This window comes from Varroa destructor, unplaced genomic scaffold, assembly GCF_002443255.2.
Source record: "Varroa destructor unplaced genomic scaffold, Vdes_3.0 BEIS01000005.1, whole genome shotgun sequence".
Lineage (NCBI taxonomy): Eukaryota > Metazoa > Arthropoda > Arachnida > Mesostigmata > Varroidae > Varroa > Varroa destructor.
In genome coordinates, this window is record NW_019211458.1 from 39,378,896 (window position 1) to 39,391,220 (window position 12,325).

Genomic DNA, 12,325 nt, shown 5'->3' on the forward strand with positions numbered 1-12,325 from the left:
GCATCCACAAAAGTCGCTAGCGGTAATGCCGAAGCGAGGTATTTTAATTTACCACCTTGAAATTTGCACCGCGATAATATCGTAGCGGGAATTTTTGCACTCTAGTGAAAAAATATTAAAATTGTTTTACTCGTTTTTATTTTTTTCCTCAATGTTTCTCTCCGCGATGACCTAGTCCATGTTGACAGCTTCTGGTTAGTGCTCTACCTTCATCTTTCATGTTGCATTTCCTACCTGTAAGATGTCGAATTTAGTTATTCCCTGCTGCTTCTTCATTTTTCGTGTAGCAGGTTTTGCTCCGCACTATTTTCAAGCATCCTGACATTTCATGTCCTGACCTTATGCCCTGTATACACTTGTTGCCCTTATACGGCATCATCGTTGGTTTTGTTTCGCAATACCTATACATCCGGTTCAAGCGGGAAAAAAATATGGCCAATGTGAGCAATTTTCTTGCTAATGACGCTTGTTTTGCTTGGAACATCTACTCGGTCGCCAACTTCTTAAGGGGTTGGGGGTGACTGAAACGATGTATTTTGAAATATCGAGATGAACGAAGAGGAATAGGTAGCAACTCATGATATGATGCTTGTTCTCGTTGGAGGATACTATTGTGTGTTTTTGCGGTGTACGTAAATGCAAGGATCGTGCCACCGCGCAGAACAGTTCCTCTTGCTCCAGTCGATGGCCCTGTACCACACGACGCTAGATTGCTTTCAAACAGGCGGCAGAAATAATAGCAATAAGGAGCGAGAGGGAGCGCAGGGCTCGTGGAATCAACCAAGGGTAACTCTGTCAGAAACGGCAGTAGTAGCAGCAGCAGCAGCAGCAGCAACCGTCGCGCAGAAAGACCTATTCGTCATCTATAACTGCTTTCCCTTCTGCTTATGACTCTGGACTGAACGAGGCGGGAGGTTTAGCATACTGCGTGTACCTACGTATGTCTTATGAGTCTGTCGGCAACTGTATATTATGTTCTGCTTTACGACGGATGGCGTACATGAGCGGGTCGGGAGCAGGAAGGGGCGTCAGTTTGTTCGTCCTTTCATTTTTGTATTTGGTGCTTTTCCAGACTCTGCAGAAAGCGAGCGTCAGTAAATGGGCTACGGGGGGAGTTAGCGCATCCTGCCGTACGCACTCGGCTCCCCGCCTGTTAAAGGACAAGAGCGACTCAGGAACCAGTGGGGTTACAATAAAAAACGCTACTATTTTCAAGTAAATTTCCGCCCTGTGGAGGAAGTATGCAACTAACAAAAGGCCTATACAAGGTCAACGGTATCCGCTCAAGGTGAAACATCCCGATACACTCTTAACAGGTCCTGGGCCCTTTCAATGTAAGGAACGCAATTTGATAGTATATTAAACATATACTTGCGTCGAATGGCCGTTATGTGTTGTGCTTAATAACTAACCCTTGGCTAACAAATCAGTACTTGATGATACCCCCGTTAAATGCAGAGAATAAATGCAGAAAGAGAATAATTGCAAAAAGTTATAAAACTATCGGATTATCGAAATTTTGATAAATTTTAAGCCAACAATGAAACAAACATTTTATTGTTGTTAAAAATAATACTATTAAAGCAAGTGTGCGCCATGTTGATCGATGACGTTCTACCATTTCTCTGATAACTATTCCATCACTGCCAAACTTCTGTGTTTTCTGAGCAAAAAATTTAATAAGCGATTTCTGCTTCCTTCGATTAAATGAGATGAACACTATTAAGGGAGCTCTGCAGACCCCCGGGGCAAATGGTAATCCGATGATGCGAAAACTAAATTATACGACGGCTGCATTAAAATTTGCTACCCAAGTTCTCTCGATTTTTGCCGAGTAGCTAAAGATGCATATCGTCTGACATTGTCATGATGGAAGACAGCGCCTCTTCTGCTCCCTATTTCCGATCGGTTTTTTTTCAATGGCTAGTTGCAACCCGACGATACCTTTCGGATCCTACCATACGCATGGCGTCAATTTCGTTGCCCGAACTTTGTCACCGAACGTTTTCTTATTTCCACATTGTACGTTGACCTTTTTTATGATTTGTGATTAGTTATTTATGTAGCAGCTCATTTTTATTTTGTTTTTGTCAAGTATCGTAGACTAAAATACGATTGAGTTAATTCGTGTAGTGCCGGGATATCAAGCTTTTTCTGTAGCTAGCTTTCATCAAATGCTTTAAAAGCTTTTTGTATAGCACATGTCTAGTCCCTCGACCACAACATGGCTACTCATGTACCGTTCTTGCTCAACTTTGTATCAACTTTTTCGATTATCATTGATGGACCACCGCGAGGAACACTGCGTCATTCATATAACTTTGTCTTATAAATCTCGTCCGCATTTGTGCTCCTTGTCGTGATAACATTCAAACGATTATCACGAAGTTTTATTCTGATTTGAAGGAGCTCTATTTGAAGTCTGAATAATAAAGGCATTGCAAAAATTCTACAGGATACCGAAATCGACCCGAATTATATCGCTTGAGATAGGTAACTTTGAAGTCATTTAGCTAGAGAATGGATGAATATCTTTCGACAATACTATATAAGGAAAAACTAGTGATCTTTTCTTTGAAGTAGATAAAACTGCCCTGCGCGAGAAGTTCCATGCTAAAATTTACCCTGATTCTGTAAAAACGTCAGGCTTAGTTAAGGTTATTTTGAGAAAATGGGAATTCCTTGGGGCGTCGTATAGATTTTTTTGATAATAATGCATATATCGCTCTTTGACGAGCTAGATGCTCTTAGCAACGATTAGCATATGCAAAAGTCTATAAGTATAATCTCGAACTTTTTTGGATCTCGAGTAGTTTTTGTATTTATTAAATAAAATATGGCCGAAAATCTCTACAACTGTATGATATGCTCCTATAATTAGCCGATGTAGGCTTTACGATTAGCTTAAGAATGATACGGATCAAACATTTACATTATAAAATGGTAGAGCTTTATATATATATAACGTATAAAGAACAATACAGGGGATTCTTTACCTTTGCGACATACTGTACAACCGACACGAAATCGATTCTTGTGACAATAAGTGAATTTTATGAAAATTCGAAGGACGATCATTTTGAACGGGGGGGTTGTTTTAATAACGAAGAGAAACCTTCTTCAATACCGCAAACTATCATAAGGCAGCATGTGATTACGAACGAATGCTCAGTACTATTATCCCATAGAAAATGTTTTTCAGTTCCGTTAGCGCTGCATCGCAAAGATCTCAGGGTCGCATATTAGGGCCGGTCTTCTTTACGGAGAGAAAAGGCCAATGATAAGGTTGACTTTTTGATTTGTTTCCAATAATGATTGATTTGCTTTGTCCGCGATTGCATTGTCTCCTTGTCCTTCCGTTAATATTTAGTTGTTGCACGTACTTGGTCTTTATTCTTACCGCTATCAGTGCGTCCCCGGTATTTCTTATGTCAGTACTTACATGCGTGCTCACAGACTCAAGCAGTTGCGTGTGAATGTGCATATGATGAGTATGTGATGGCAAGAAAGGACACGATTTGAAAAACCAGCCAGACCGCTGCCGAGGTGTCCAGCTTACTTTCTGATAACATTATTATTAGGGATAGTATATCTCAAAAATACAAGGCCGGGTGCGACATCCTCGTCACGAATTCCTGCATAGCTAAGGGAAGCGAGACGAACCTGTTCTGGGGCTGTCTAGGTTGCCCGTAGTCGCCCCTGCCACCTCTGCGTAAAGCAATGAGCCTGAGGTTAGCTATCCCCTTGAACAAGTCTAGCTTGAACGGACAGCTCTGGACTGGAAACAGCTAAATTCCCTGTGGCAAACTGAGCAGCAAGTCGTAAAACCTAATTATCCTGATGCTACCACAGTTGCTACGCATCGCCCTTTTTGCGCTTCTGTCGCCCCGCTGTTCCCGCATCCCTGGTGCTGCTTTTGCTGATCCTGCCGCTTTCATTGGTACGATTGCCATAGCTGAGGTGCCATCGCTCTGTCTCGCCTCAAAAGCAGCCGGTTTGCCGTCAGGCCAAGGCGGGGTTTGCGATCGTTAGTGAGTTCGTATTGAGTACGAAAAGTCGCTGTTACTGAAAAAGTCGACAATAGAGGCGAGGACGGAGTGGCTGCGGTGAAGCGAGCGGCAGACGACTCAAGAAAGCCCTTAAATATCTCCACAGCCATCGCAACTATTAGCACGAAGTAATGTTACCTGTTTCCTAGCTTCGTATAGACCGACGCAGTTCTCGCTATTCTTACGCAGTGAAAGCAGCGGCTTCTGAGCCATCGTTGCTGCTGCTACTGCCAAAAAGACGAATTTAATCCCTTCGAAAGTTGTACACACAACATGCAATATATGTGCCGTGTCTGCATGTAAGTGCGTGTCTATTCGTATGTGAAACAGCTTCCGCCAAAACACAAAGGAAACTGTACTTGCTAGATATATAAATCTCGTTGTCTACTGCAAAGGATGTTTTGCAGATGAATCCGTCTTTGCTGCAATAACAATAGCGGTGGCGCAAGACATTCTCCTGAATCACCATATGCCGACACTCCTACTGTTGCTTGTGTTTTTTTCTTTTCCATACCTGCTTTCTGAAATTTTCACGTAGTACTCTTCTCTCGTTCGTGACGTGACTGCAAGTTGCACGCTTCGACCTGATTACTCCAATATACTATCATCATTCATAATCCAAGAGAGGTTGCACGGAGCGTCTCTTCGGCATGTTCATGCGCCTTTATTATGTCCAGCTCACGGTACGTTTGCTTTGGTTTTTAACGCGCCACCTGCTAGTTCAATTGATTTATAAGATCGAATGTATGTACTTCAAGAAGTAACTTATAGGCTACGGTGTTTAATTAGCCACTATGAATGTGTTGCAGCAATGATGGGGGCAGTTCATAGTTCAGCGTATACGAGCTTCAAGACGCGTCGTAATCAACGACGCAGTCGAGAAATAGCAGCAAGGGCGACCATCAAAACAACGTATATTGATTTGGTCAAGCGTGAACGCTTTACACTGTCTCTATATTTGGTTCCTCTTTGCCACTCTGCTTCGGCAGGTAAACCCATTCGGTCGGAGAGGCATGGAAAGATACTCTGATTTCCCATACGTATATTATCAGATCTTTCTAGCAAGCACCATTCCTCCGACGTCCTTCCTGTCATATCGCGCGATTGGTTGTGGTAACACCGCTAGTAATACATGCTTTCATAATGTTTGTCTTTTGCCTGGCTGACCTGCTTTGGCAAAGACGTTCTACGTACATATTACTAGATACAGTATACCACTTGAGTCTTCATCAATAGTGCGTCTGCAAATCAACGCACGCAGTTACTTATGCAAGATATCCGCTATACAGAACGTAGAAAAAGAACGTGGCATTTGTTGTTGAGAACATACTCAGCGTTGTATGTGTTAACGTGTGTCTGCCCTAAAGATATGAGTTTAATATGTAGGTTGCAAGAAAATTCATTGACAAGCCTAGATATGCATAGGCATAGGGTGGTATGTGCTAAGCTACTATCAAGTTATAAGAGGCAGGTGTCGATTTTATAGACTTCGAGACATTGCGCAACCCATGCGCTATAAGCTACCAATTTGTATTCGTTGCTTACAGAAACAGTGTTTACAGAAAGTGTTCCGCCCCTTTACACCTTCCATTCGACCAACTTCTACTAATCAGCCCTACTGATCAATACTCGAGGGACATGGAGGTCGCGTAGATGTTCATAAGCACATCAAAGGTCGCAATGGCCAAGACGGGATTACAGGCCTGGAAGTGAACACGGTCTATGAGTGGCCTTATTGCGGTCGCCCATCGACACGTCTGTTCGTCGCAGCCAAGCGCCGCTGCATCATACCAGGATAACATGTAGGACAATGAGGAAAACATAGCAGCAGATGACGCTGATGGAGGTCTTTAGATACGTAATACTATTCGTCGGCCTTCGAACGGTAGTGGCCTCTAAACAGCCTTACTCGAGCCGACTGACTGAATCGACTGAAAACAAAGCAGTGTGTTCGCACCACCGTTATGGCACGGGGTTTTCAATCGGCCTGCGTCAGTAAAGTTCATATTCACTTTTTCATAACCATGCTCATCTTTGACGGCCGGCTCTTCGCCTTGCAATTGGGGCTCGGTACCATTTAATTCCGAGATGCATGCGGATACACCTCATGAAGGTATAACGAGGTAAACAGATACGCAATTCTCTAAGTGAATTCTTGCGAGGGGAGATTGTTTCCTCAAACGTTTGAATGAGCGATCGACCTCAACTCGATGAGGCGGGCATCGTCGGCAACTGGATGTAACTAAAGATTTTCGACAATAAGCTCATCTAACACGCTTCTATACGGTTGGCACAATGGATCCGTGTAATGTATAGCAAAAATATATTGTAGGGCATCAAAGGTGGTTTCTTAGCATACCCACTTAACAAATCGTTAGATCTACAGTACATTTAAACTAATTTGTCAGAAGAAGCAATGGCTTACTACGGGCTGCATGTAGCATCGCGGGAGGGTTCAGTAAATAAAGGGCTTGAAAAAAAGACTTCATGCCGGGGACAACGCCAGACGAAACAACGCATATAAACGCATATAAAAAGTTTCTTGCCTACTACTAGTAACTGTTATTCATTATTGCTGTTGTACTTGACAATATCTTGAGCTCTCTCAGCTGGCAGTAATTTCACTGCTCTTCCTGCAAACGAATCAGCCCTCTCTCGTCACTTCGGGCTAGGTTTTTTTTGTTTCATTACGGACTGGGTGTTCATTTGTCAGAAGAGATTTAGCGCAAGGGTTTCTTAACAAGCCAGAGCAACATTGCTGGAGTCCCTCATGGCCTGCAACGTTATAACAAGCGGCAGAACAAGGAAAGGAAGCGCGCTACTAAATGAACTGTCGCTGCTGCTTCTCTTATAAAGGATTGGCGCTGCAGGATGTCATGGGCCTGTGGTTCAGGAGCTATAGGTCGACGGTTTGATTTGCATGCGAATAGAACCAAGTCGACAACGACAGACCGATCAGAGCAGAACAACAGGCCGTATAAACGAGCTACTTCTGAGTAGCTCCATATTAAACGGCTTCGTCCTAAGGCCAATGGTTCAGGGGAAAGGCCATTCCAAAAAGGTACGGCGATAGATGACAATAGTAAGGGTATATTGGAACTCCGTTTCAACCGAGGAGCACATTTGATTTTAACAAAGTGACGAGAACAAATTTATATTCGTGACACGAATACGAGACAGACGAAGTGATGAACATTGAAGTTTTCAATGAGTTGAGCGAGAAAGAGAAAGTTTCCAAGAGATTACGTTGTTGACAATCAATGACCAAATGGGTTCACCCGTCGAACCATTTTGCGAACGGCGGAAGTATACTTATCCATCCAAGTAGAGGAAACGACTGAATGTGGAATCTGATAGACTGAGTGCTCGGCTTCTTATATATTGTAGATACTTCGACAAAAAGTCATAATTTCATTTTTACAAAAAACTGTGACAGTGCAGCATTGTGTTATTTTTAGCACGCTTACATTTAAGATGAGCGTTTTGACACAATTTTGCAAGTATTAAGTGTTCATCAATTCAGCATATATTAAGCTATACGCCTTGAACTTAGTAAGTTTCAAACCTACTAGAAACCAGGTGCTTGATACGATGTTGTATCTAAAGTTGTGATCAGGTGTTACGCATTGACCCGGGTTAAAAAGTGGAGGTATTTAGCCAAGCTAGCTTTTCTTAGACGCTATAGAGGCTGTCTAATTCGTAAGCTCTTATCGCAGTGAAATCTAGGAAGTTACAAACGGGAGATTACGAGAAATAAAGAAGATTTAAGGTTTAAACGAGAAGCCCGTTTAAACGGTAGCTTATTGTAAGTTTACGGTGCATTTTAGAATTGATTCCTATTTGTTAGTACGCAGTCAAAAAGCGAAAATAGCTAACATATTATAATGATAAAGTTGCCCTCCTGTAAAAACGTGCGCATCATTTAGAATTGAAAAATAATTTATGGATTATTTTAATACAAAACTGCTACAGCTTTGTTAATTTTGTGAAACATAACTATTGGCAAGCATACAAAATAACTTTTTCCAAATCTGGGTAGATAGATAGATAGATAGGTAGGTAGGTAGGTAGGTATGAGAGGTCTGAATTATTGCCTAAGACGTATGCAGTTCTCTGGTACTCGTTGTTTGTAAACAGCTTCGTTAGCTATTGGAGGTAAGTTTCAGAGGCTATTATATCTTTTAGCGTGGCTGATTCTGAGAAAATATATTATATTTTCTGCGCTGTGTAGCTAGTACAAGGAACTACAATCTGCTCATCACTTTTCGGTGCAGAAGCTGGATCAAGGCGGGTCGTCAGATTAATTTTTCCCGGTTAAAGTTTTAACAACAGCAGGAAAGCAGCTGCGATATGTTCTGACGCGAATTGTTGATTAAACTCGTTATGCAGGTCTTCTAGTATATTATTTAGGTTCAGAAAACGCGCGAGTTGGATGACTATCAGATCACCCGTTTAGATACTTCCCTGAAGCTTGTAGCTTAAATACGCCACTTTTTGGGTAAGCATAGAATAACTTAATATATTAGTGTAAATTTAAATTTGTAAGTGTTGTTCTACTTATGTGTTGTTTTTTAAGCAATAAGAGTAGAATACAGACGACTTTCGCTCGCGCACGAGTTTTTTTGCCTGCAATAAATTAACCACCGACTAGAGAATTTGCTGGAATGATTCCTAAACATTAATCGCTCCCCTAACTAAACGAACCATCAGACTAGAAACTTTCCAGGTGCGGCAGAGTATGTGCATGTCTTTTTATTACGTCATCTACGACATACGTTTGGTTGTAAAGAGAGCATAAATAAATTTACAGTTCGCTTAGGCCGGTTACCCTGGCAGTAAAGAATTATCCTTCTCCGTTAATTCGGATAGAAAAGGCACTATTTTGCAAAATCCACGTCCCAGTTGGTGGTGGGCGAGCTGCCTCGGAACTGCCCACTGTTCTGCAGAGAAAAAGACACGATCGATCGAAAACTAGTAATTCGTTGCTCGCTTGGAGTTGTACGACGTCAAAACGAGCTTCGCGTTTGTGACAGAACGGGGTCGTGGCAGAGCGGTATAAGGGCGACACCTAGAAAAAGCGAAGCCAAGCAATTCATTTTGTCGCACGAAACCAGAAAGCATTGGTTCAGGCTATCAAGCACCAAGTAGTAGATGATATTTAACTCCGTTGGAACAACAATTGGAATCGCTAGCTACGGCCAACATGCTGCTAAGTAAGAAGCGAGGAAGCGGTGCCCCTCCTATTCCGAGCCCCTACGTTAAAGTGCAGACCGCAAAAAAGTGCACGCCAAAAAAGAGAGAGGTGGTAGAGGAGGGAAGTAGTGACACCGAGAATAGTCTTCAGTCCCGGTACGATAATGGGCCTTCAAATGGAAAGAGACCCGGGAAGGGAGTTTTGGCGCGTCTGAGCTAGAGCAAAATGTAAAAATCGAAGGAGGAGACTACTGCATGAAAGAGATTAAGCGGAAAACGCTAAATTCGCATTTATTTGTTTATCTATTCTCTTGTCTGGTTTCGCTATGCCGTTACACTGCCTATTATTATTATTATATACGTGAACTAGCGAACACCGCGTAGCCGGTCTGTTCCGATAAAAGGTAGAGATCGGACGGAACAGCCTCAAGGTGCATCAAGAGGAGTAAATCTCCTCCATAATCTTAAGGCGCTGTTCACTGTGGACGAATAACAAACGAACGGGTGAACATAATCGACTACTGATAACGATAATTCCTTAGATAATGCGATTCTCTTAATTTTCTAGTAGTAGAGTACGCATGAAAAAACTGTCTGGTCAAGATACTAAAGGTGGCTAGATATCGGAGTAATAACTGTTCAAGTTTGCACATATGTGTGTTAACAGTTTCAAATATAGCCAAACGGAAAACCAAAAAATATGTGGTAAAACAGGAAAAAAGCTTTTTTTGCGGCCTTTTATACGTGGACACAGGCCATAGTAATTCAAACAGGCCCCAATTGTTGTTTAAACAATGGCGCCCTGTAAGAATTTCCAATTTCGTATATATTTTTCGTCACCTTGAAGCCTTGTAAAAATCCGTGAATTTTCCACCAAAATTGAAACTAAAATGGGCCAGTTTCAAGAAGTTATAACTTACATGATTTACTACCCAATGCGATCTGGTAAAATATACATACTTGTGATACCATAGCAAGTAACCCTTGATTATTCCATGAAGTTATACAATTCGTGCTCTGCTTAGAAAAATAAGATAGAAACCGTATCTTTATTCAACCGCAGGTATCGGATGTGAGATGCGGTGGGGCTACTACAGGAAGGAGCGGAATAATACCAATAATATTCAAGGTATATCCGACATTGTCCTTGATTCCAGCTACAATGAAGATGTCAAAAAGCGTCTGAGCTATAGCAGTTATATATCATACAAATGTACCAGTAGATATTTGTTCATAAAGGTAGCAGGACCGTTAAGGTCCTCTATAAAAGAGCCACATAGGTGTACACAAATATCATAGGGTCTCGCTAAGTAAGATATTACTCTGTAAACCAAGTGCAATTATGTTTCGTTCGCACACTATGACGGATCGTCGTTTATGAAAAACCTTGATGTCATTGGCTGTGTGTATCGGTGTGTACGCGAAATAGTAGTCAGTACAATGCCTAGGTCGGATGTTTTCGCGGGAGAAACATCTACGGGTCAGTCGAATTAGTGATTGGACGGCGGCGGAGGCCTGATTTGCGTGACGCAAGGGGCCGCCACTGTAAAGCAGGAAAAAATCATCGACCTGATTAATGGCGCCAACTGGACTCGAACTAATTTTTGCCGAAACATCGTTTTGTGGTGGCGAGGGCGCGGCCTTACTTTCCGGCTTTGTCAACTCACCAAAATGAGCTTTTCCAAAAACGATAGCACACCTTAGTACTTTCACTGGAGAAACGCTTCGAGTTCTGCGTCCAGAATTGCCGTTAGGCATCGTTACGCCAGACGGCCGGTTTCTCAGTGTGAGAGGACTCGGTCCGGACTTCTGCGTCTCGATTCTTAGGCACATTTTACATGTGTATCTAAGCTTCGTAGACGGAACCAGTGCAGTCAGTTTTTTTTTTCTTGTTACGGTGACATCGGTTTCAAATTTACTACTGACGACAATCTTTGCTGGTCTTTGCTAAGACAGATTCCCCAGCAGACGTAACTGATCGAGCGATATGCAAAAACAAAAGTTCTCTAATGCTTCTCGCTCGGATTCGATACTATATAGAGCCCTGAGCCGCTTTATTTTTATGGCTGTTTCTTATATCACTAATTCATTTGCTATTCGAATTATCCAGGCAAAAATTTCGTGTAACATCACAATAATCGCCGGAGAGTGCCCTCTGATTTTGAGTCTTCACACTTTTGGCTCTGGACACCCGACATTTCTTTACCACTAAGAAGGGCCACCCGGATAGGACCTAATTGGGTTAGACGTTGTTACTCAGTTCGTTGGCAGCGATAAATATATTCAAATAAACAGTGGAGTATGTTCGGACTTGATAATCATTTTTATGCGTCTGAACCTACCCTCTATAAAGTTTGCTTTGCTAGAAATATCAATGGCAGGTGTGAACACGAACCAACGTAAACAACATCAAGTAGTTAACAAAATGTCGTATTGAACGGCATTTGTCGTTATTGTGTCTGCAGGATTTATAGGGTCGAGCCCAGAATCCCACTAGCAAAATCAATTGTGCGCCTAGACAATGGCAACTACCCAGTTTTGGACAAATATCAATGAACTCTACATATATTTATTAAGAATCGACTTTGTGCCAAAACGTTGGTGATGAGTGCAGTTCTTACAACGGCTTTAGCAGTAAGAAGACTTTCGATTACTTGGCCTAAATCAAAACAAATTTCTGATCATGCAGTTAATCTTAGAGTTCAAGGACCAGTGTCTAAGCAATAAAGCCGGTAAGAATACTACTACTACTACTACTACAAATATACGCTTTCATCAACCATATTCCTTTGTTTTTAAAGTTTCCTACAGAAGAACAACACAGATGTTTGGATAAAATAGGTCAATTATATCTCAGTCAATCCTGATTGGTTTTTTTTTACATCGATACATCCAAGATCATATTAAACTAAATGAAACAATCTGAATTGAACAAAACCCAGTTGAACGATAGTTTGTACGTCTAGATCTCGTATCACAAGCACAGCCGATAAAATAGAATTTTCAATTTCAAAGTCGTAATCCATTGCATCATTCATTATAAGTAAACGCTGATAGCTTTGGACCTTACTAACTAACCCTAT

The 12,325-nt window shown here is 41.8% G+C and overlaps 1 protein-coding gene across 2 annotated transcripts in view; it reads right to left on the reverse strand.

Annotated features, from left to right (window-relative positions):
* LOC111250837 (uncharacterized) overlaps positions 1–12,325 on the reverse strand; it is a 182,166-nt gene that overhangs the window by 39,171 nt on the left and 130,670 nt on the right. The gene's annotated exons all lie outside the window — the stretch shown is intronic.